The sequence below is a fragment of the Oenanthe melanoleuca genome, unplaced genomic scaffold (assembly GCF_029582105.1).
Source record: "Oenanthe melanoleuca isolate GR-GAL-2019-014 unplaced genomic scaffold, OMel1.0 S001, whole genome shotgun sequence".
In the NCBI taxonomy this organism is placed as follows: Eukaryota; Metazoa; Chordata; class Aves; order Passeriformes; family Muscicapidae; genus Oenanthe; species Oenanthe melanoleuca.
The window spans coordinates 2,193,407-2,201,551 of NW_026612650.1; the positions used below are offsets into that span (position 1 = coordinate 2,193,407).

The following is an 8,145-nucleotide window of genomic DNA, read 5'->3' on the forward strand; positions in this document are numbered from 1 at the left end:
GCTGGGGTTGTTTTTCCTGGAAGAGAGGAGACTCAGCTGAGACCTCATCACTCTCTACAGCTCCCTGACATGAGGGTTCAGCGAGTGGGGTTTGGGCTCTTTTTCGCAGGAAACAGTGATAGGAAAAGAGAACAAAGTTTTAAGCTACACCTGGAGATGTTTTTGAGGATGTTAGGGAATATTCTTCATAAAAGAGGTTATTTGGTGTTGCAATGGGCTGCCCAGAGAGGTGGGTGAGTCACTGTCCCTGGAAGCATTTCAGGAAAGACTGGATGTGGCACTGAGTGCCATGGTCTGGGTGACAAGGTGGTGTTAGGTCACAGGTTGGACTCGATGCTCTCAAAGGTCTTTTCCAGTCTGGGTGATTCTGTGATGATTGTGACACTGCAGGGCCCTGGGGAAGTAAGGGGCCATTGTGACACTGCAGGGCCTCGTGGAACTGAGAGGACCAGAGTGACACTGTGTATGACATGGCACCACAGAGCCAAGGGGCCACTGTGACACTGTGGGGCTACATGGAAGCCAGGAGTCCATTGTGACACTCTGGGTCCTGATGGAACCACAGAGGCCACTGTGACACCGCAGGACCTTGTGGAACCAAGGGGCCATTGTGCCACTGCAGAACCAAGGAGAGCCTTGTGAGAGCCTGGGGAAAATGGAATCAAGGGGCCATTGTTCCACTGCAAGGACTCTTGGAACTAAGGGAACAATTGTGACACTGTGGTGCCCCATGGAACCAAGGGTCCCTCGTGACACTGCAGGATCTTGTGGAACTCAGGGCTCCATTGTGACACTGCAGCACCAAGGAATTCATGGTGGCACTCGAGGCCTCATGGAGCCAAGAGGCCACAGTGACACTGCAGGGCCTTGTGGGACCATGCAGAGCATTGTGACAGAGCAGGACCTCGTGCAATGATGGGGCCACTGTGATACTGCAGGGCCCCATGGAACCAAGGGGCCAGTGCTGCTCCTCAGGGACTCATGGAATGAAGGAAACATGTTTGACACCGAGGTGCCCCTTGGGAAAAGAGGCCATTGTGACACTGTGGAACCAAGGAAAGCATTGCTGCACTGCGAGACCTGATGGAAATAAGGATCCATTGTGACACTGCAGGGCCTGCAGGATCTTAGGGTACCAGGGCACCATTGTGACACTGCAGGGCCCAAGAATCCAGGGGACATTGTGACACCAAGGGATCTCATGGAACCAAAGGGATATTGTGACACTGGGAGACCTCATGGAATCATGGGGATCATTGTGACACCCTAGGGCCTTTATGGAACCTTGGTGGCACCAAGTTGGCTGGGAGTGTAGATGTGCTGGAGGGTAGGAGGGCTCTGCAGAGGGATCTGGACAGGCTGGATCCAGGGCCCAAATCCCACAAGGTGAGGTTTAACAAGACCATGTGCTGGATCCTGCACTTTGGAAAAAACAACCCCTGCAGACGTGCCCCCCTGGCCTGTGGTGCCTCTGGCAAGGGAGCAGCACGAGGCACTGCAGGACCCTGCAGACAATTCCTGCAGCACTTGTAGGATGATTCTGTTCCCCAAGGGGCGTTCTCAGGTGCCAACTGAGAAACTGAACTGGGAGTGGGGCCAGAGAGGAAAGGGCAAACAGGGATGGGCTGTTTGCAGGGGAGAGGACAGGGATGGGCAAGAGGAAGAAATCTGGATCGGGAGAGAGGAAAGAAAGGAAAGGTGAAGCCAAGGAAATGCTCAGGGCAGTTTGAGGGTGGCTCCCAGGCAGCCCTGGCTCTGAGGAACAATGTCTGCAGTGGGACAGGAAGCTCACAGCTCATGGGAACAAACTTTCTGGCTGAATTCAGAGGCCACCACAACACCTGAGTGGTTTCCCTCCCATGCCCCAGCCCTTGCTGGCCCCAGGGGCTGATGGCATTTGTGCTCACTCAGCTCCATCTCCCCACAGCAGCACCATGGGGGTGCTGACGCCTGCTCTGTGCAGTGCAAACAGGGGCTCCTGAGCCAGTGCTGCCGTGTCTGTGCCTGCAAGGATGGGGAACCTGTGTGAGCTGGGGGAGAAGCCAGGGCTGCAGAGGGGGATGTTGTTGGCAGGTGCATGAGGACGCTGTGGGACGCTGCCCTGGGATGTCCAGCGCAGTGGGGATGGATCAGCCCCTGCTCTGCTGCTCCTTGCCAGGGTCTCCCCCTTGCAGGGACCTTGCAGAGCACCAGCCATGCTGTTTGTCCCCAGCCTGCCCACGGCCAGCCTGGGGCTGCTCAGGGGGGTTTTCTCTGCTCAGCATTGGCCCGGCCAAGTGTTGTGGAGAGAGCCTGGCCAAGGAGCCTGGAGCCCCCAGGCCCTGCCCTGAGGCGTCAGCGCCGCCCCAGCAGTGCCCATGGCCTGTCCCTGCTGCAGCCCTGGCACTGCCACCCCCAGGGCTGTGCCCGGCCCCGAAAGCACTCAGGCCCTGCAGCAACACGAGGGGCAGGAGTGCGGCGGGGCAGTGGCACAGGAGCAGCACTGGCAACAGCAAGTGCTGCTGCTGCTGGGCACAGCTGCTGTGCCAGCACTGATCTGCCTCAGCTCTGCACACAGACATTGCTGCTGCAGCTTCAGAGAAGGGAACAGAAGAGAGATCTCTGGAGAAAACTTTGCTGGGAGAGAGATACTTTATTTTCTTAAAAGCCACCATCAGCACAGCTCCACATTGACATGGACTGTGTCATAGTGAAGGTTGACAAATGTAAAATGAGAAAGGGCACAAATTATGGTGTTTCTTAGTGGGCAAAATTATAAAAATAATGCAAATGAAATGAAAGAGTAAGCCAACACACAAGCCCAACTGAAACAATCAGAGATGACTTTTATTACAAGTGATTTGAAGAAACGGGCCAGTATTTCACTTTTTCTGAAACCATCCAGTGATCAGTTTCCACACAGCAGCCTTAAGCTCCTTGTTCCTCAGGCTGTAGATGAGGGGATTCAGGGCTGGAGGCACCACTGAGTACAGAACTGACAGGGATAGATCCAGGGATGGGGAAGAGATGGAGGGGGGCTTCAGGAAGGCAAATGACCCAGTGCTGAGAAACGGGAGACCACGGCCAGGTGAGGGAGGCAGGTGGAAAAGGCTTTGTGCCGTCCCTGCTCAGAGGGGATCCTCAGCACAGCCCTGAAGATCTGCACATAGGAGAAAACAATGAACACAAAACAACCAAGTGTTAAACAAAAACCCACCCATGAAATCCCAAGTTGCCTAAGGTTGGAGTGTGAGCAGGAGAGCTTGAGGATATGGGGGACGTCACAGAAGAACTGGCCCAGGACATTGCCATGGCACAGGGGCAGGGAAAATGTATTGGTCGTGTGCAGCAGAGCAGTGAGAAAGCCACTGGCCCAGGCAGCTGCTGCCACGTGGGCACAAGCTCTGCTGCCCAGGAGGGTCCCGTAGTGCAGGGGTTTGCAGATGGACACGTAGTGGTCGTAGCACATGACGGTCAGGAGGGAATACTCGGCTGAGATAAAGAAGAGAAAGAAAAAGAGCTGTGCAGCACATCCTGAGTAGGAGATGGTCCTGGTGTCCCAGAGGGAATTGTGCATGGCTTTGGGGACAGTGGTGCAGATGGAGCCCAGGTCAGTGAGGGCCAGGTTGAGCAGGAAGAAGAACATGGGGGTGTGCAGGTGGTGGCCGCAGGCTACGGCGCTGATGATGAGGCCGTTGCCCAGGAGGGCAGCCAGGGAGATGCCCAGGAAGAGGCAGAAGTGCAGGAGCTGCAGCTGCCGTGTGTCTGCCAATGGCAGCAGGAGGAAGTGGCTGATGGAGCTGCTGTTGGACATACTTTCACTCTGGGCATGGTGGGCTGTTGGAAGAAAATACTGAGAAGCTGGAACAGCTTTTCATGGTCAATTGTATCCTATTTTTTGACACATTCATGGAAAACCCTCTTTCTCTGGAGAAATTTAAGTGGATTTTTTTTTTTTTTTTGTATTTTAGTTCAGGTTTCTGATGATGATTTGCAGCCCCATCTTCATCAATGCTCTTAGCCTGAGCACTGGAGAACCCAGATAAAACAGGTCTCCCTGAGCCACAGTGCAGTCAGACCTGCTGGTCCCACACAGCTGCCCTTTGCTCATTACTCCTCCCTCTATTTCTGGGTGATCTCAGTTAAAACATACTTGGAAATAAAGAGAAGAATTACAGGAGTCTGGTTTAAAAATAATTTTCTCCAAACACTTCTCTCTTCCCCTATGCAGCTAGACAGGGAGCAATAGAAGGGGTTGGTCTGGCTCTCTGCTGCCTGGGGTTGTGCCTACTGGGAGCTGTTTCTCTCTATCTAAGCCTTTTCCCTGCCAGTGCTCCCAGAGCCCAGCCCAGTCCTGGGGGCTCAGCTCTGCCCTGCACACCCCTCCCAGCACAGGGCACTGCCCAGGGGCATCTCCCTCCCAGCAGGGCCTTAAGGGCAGCTCAGAAAAACTGAGATGCTGCAAGCCAAGGTGCTGCTGCTGCTGTCTGTAGGCACAGGAGGGTGAGGAGGCACTTTGTGAGGGAGATGTGAGGTAGACCTGCTGATGCCGAGTGGGACAGTGCAGGAGTCTCAGTGACACAGACACACCTGACAGCCCCTTTCCCTTCCCTTGAGGAGAAAGCTGAGAGCAGCCCTGGCCATGCAGCATCATCTCCAGAGCAGGAGGAATCAGCCCTGATGGGAGTGGCTCCTTCCACTGCCAACTTCTCCCCACAGTCCATGGGGATCTGCCAGGCTTGCTGAGAGCTGCCCCTGGCAGGTGGCACATGCCCTGGGCTGGCCATGAGCCCTGAGGGCTGCAGGAGCTGCTCTGCAGGACAGCCCTGGGCAGCCCTGGCTGCAGCCCCAGCTTCAGCCCCTGCAGCCGTCCCTGGCAGCAGGAGCCGTCCTGGAAAGGCTGACCTGGAACAGAGACCAAACAAAATAAATGGAATAAAACTGGTATTTATTGAAAGGGTACCCGTTGGGCAGTGCAAGAGCCTGGCAAGGGCTAGACCCAAGTCAAATCCAAGATGGATATTGCTCACAAGTTTTTTACACTTTTATAAGTTTTGGTTAATCTACATCTTGGGGTCAATACTCCAACCACAGCCCCAAGTTATGGAGTCTCAGCCCCCTGGCTTGCCCCCTGCCCTTAGCCATTGTTTATGATTTGTGGGTACCGGTTGTCCTTTATTCTTTAGCTGGGAAGAGATTGTTTTGTCTAACTAGCCTGTGAAGAGAATTTACTAACATGTAATATGAAGTTTCAGTGAGGCACATTAAGCAGAATAGAATCTGAAAATTATAAAAGGTAAAACCGAAGGCATCATTACCCCCACATACCATGTCATAAGCTGTCACGATGTTTCCCCAAATGAAGTGTCAGCTCAATGTCTTCCCAGTCTTGATTTTTTTTAGCGTGTCTGTGCTTGGCTCCTGTCCACTCAGTGCCTGCAGGCAGTGCCCTCACCTCTGCTAGGCTGAGAGAGGAGCTGCTCTTCAGCAGAAATGTCTTTTTGATGCTCTTCTTGGTTGAGCTTGGGAGCTGCCTGTGTGCCAGGAGCCCAGCCTACCTCAGCAGCACAGACAAAGCACAAGGACATTAATGAACGTCTCAGGGCTTTGGTGCTGTTTACATAAGACTCAGTCCCTGAGAGAGAGTTCAAAAAATTTCTCAAGAATTTTCTCACAAACTCAAAATAAAACTGCAAAGTTTCTTCAAGTTTAAATAGGTCTCGCTGAGGGACACAATTGAGAAAATTTGCCAAGGTTGAAGTCTCTGCTCTTCTCAGTCTCCACTCCACTAAGCATGGAGTTCCTTTGTTCCTGTGTAGTGGTCATGTGCTTGAGGCCTCCAAACCCCACCTTGGGAGATCTCTGGGCTGTCTCCACGCTATTGAAAAATTAAAAGATTGTGCTTATAGTCTAACAAAATCAGCAGAGGACAAGGCAGTCAGGCTTGTCTCTTCTGGCTACATTTGTCTTGTGCAATCCTTGGATAGGTGTAATTTTGAAAGTAGAATCCCAGTTTTGGCCATTGACACCTAGGTGAGAAGGGCAGTTCTTTTCCACTGGGTGGAAAACACTGAGCCCCAGTGTTATGTGCAAGGTAAGGGATAGTATTCAGGAGGCCAAAACCAACCTGAGCTGCCTGTCCTGACAGACATTGGCTGGGAGTCACTCTTGCATATAGGGAACTTTTTAGGTGATGTACCAATTTCAGTCATGGGTACCTGGAAAGAGGGATGTTTTTTTTCCCTAGGAAGGCAAGCACATAGCCCCAGTGCTCCAGGGGCTGATGAGAGGCAGCCCTTGACACACCAGGATCAGCCAGACCTGTATGGTGGCCCCAGGAAGGCCCAGCCAGCCAGATCTGTTCCATGGCCCCTTGGTTCTATGCGGCCCCTCAGTGTCAAAATGTTCTCCTTGCTTCTGCAGAGTCACAATGGCCCTTTGGTTCCATGAGGCCCTGAAGTGTCAATACAGTGTTCATGGTTCCACGAGGTCCTCACCGTGCCACAAAAGTCCCATGGATCCATGGGGTATCCAAAGTGTCACCATGGTCTGCACAGGAAGGAAACAACCCATCCCCAGTGTTGCAGGGGCAGATGAGGGCAATCACAAAGCCCAGCCAGATTAGATGGCAGTGGTAGATTTTGTCTGGAAGCTATCTTTGGATACACAGCATTTTGGAGGTGAAATATCAATTTCAGACATGGATGCCTGGAGGAAAAGGAGGGTTCTTTTCCATAGAAAGGGAAGCATGGAACACCATTGTTTCAGGGACAGATAAAAGGCGGCCATCAGAGGCCATGGCCAGCCCAACCTCTCTGTTCTGGAAGCTTCTGTGTGAAAGAAACCCTTTCTATAGGAAAGGGAATTTATGTTTTCTACAGCAAAAGTTACAGGGAATTTTGGAGGTGGAATTCCACATTCAGCCGTTTCTGCATTGATCGGGATGGTGGCTCTTTTCTGTAGAAAGGAAAGCACAGAGCTCAGGTGTTTCAAAGGAAGAACAGGAGACAGGTGTCTAGTGGGAAGCCAAGACAGCCAGGCCTGTTTGTCCTGGCAGCGTTGTCACGGAGAAGTTCTTGAATATACATTATTTTGGGGGCTGAGTCTCAGTTTTGACCACGGACAATTTGATGAAAAGGATGGTTCTTTTCTGTAGGAAGGAAAGCTCTGAGTCCCAGTGTTTCAAAAGCAGGTGAGAGGCAGCCCCCAGGAGGCCAAGGGCAGCCAGATCTATCTCTCCTGGCAGCTTTCACTTGGGAGCAATCTTGAGTTTTGGAGGTAGAATCCCAGTTTTGGCTACAGGTACCTGGTCAAGATGGATGGATTTTTCCATAGGAAAAAAAAGTGCCAAGTCAAAGTGTTTTGGAAAAAAATGAGAGGTGGGGACCATAGGGCCAGCCAGCCAGATGTCTATCCTGGCACCTTTCATCTGGGGCTTTCCTTCAATAGAGGGATTTTTGCAGGTGGAATCTAAGTTTTGGCCATGGCTGCCTGGCCAGGAAGGAGAGTTCTTTTTATTAGGAAGGAAAGAACAGAGTTCCAGTGTTCCAAAGGCAGATGAGATCCAGCCCTTAGAAAGCTACAGCCAGCCAGATCTGTCTCTCCTGGCAGATTTCATCTGGGAGCAATCTTTGAATATGAGAAAATTTGGAGGAAAAATCGGAATTTTGGCCATGGGCACCTTGATGAGAAGGGCGGTTCTTTTCCATAGGAAGGAAAGCACAGAGCCCCGGTGCTTCAGCAGCAGATGAGCAGCAGCCCTCGTCATGCCAAGGTCAGCCAGACCTGTCAAGTGGCCTCTGGGAGGCCCAGCCAGCCGACCTGTTCCATGTTCCCTTGGTTCCATGGGACCCCACAGTGTCACAATGTTCTCCTTGGTTCTGAAGTGGCACAATGGCCCTGTGCTTCCATGACACTTTGCAATGTCACAATGGGTTCTTGGTTCCACAAAGCCCTGAAGTGTCACCATGGCCCCTCAGCTCCATACGGTCCTGCTGTGTCACAACGGCTCCTCTGTGACACTCTGGGCCCCACGGTGTCACCATGGCCCCTTGGTTCCATGAGGTTCCGCAGTGTCATCATGGTCGCTGTCAGAGGCTGGATGAGATCGATGTCCCAGACACCCTGGGATGCTCAGAGTGCCCGTGTGGGACCCGGGTTGGCTCA

The 8,145-nt window shown here is 52.5% G+C and overlaps 1 pseudogene; it reads right to left on the reverse strand.

Annotated features, from left to right (window-relative positions):
• Positions 1 to 2,861: 2,861 nt before the first annotated feature.
• Positions 2,862 to 3,793, reverse strand: LOC130266082 (olfactory receptor 14J1-like; annotated as a pseudogene).
• Between the last annotated feature and the right edge of the window lie 4,352 nt (positions 3,794 to 8,145).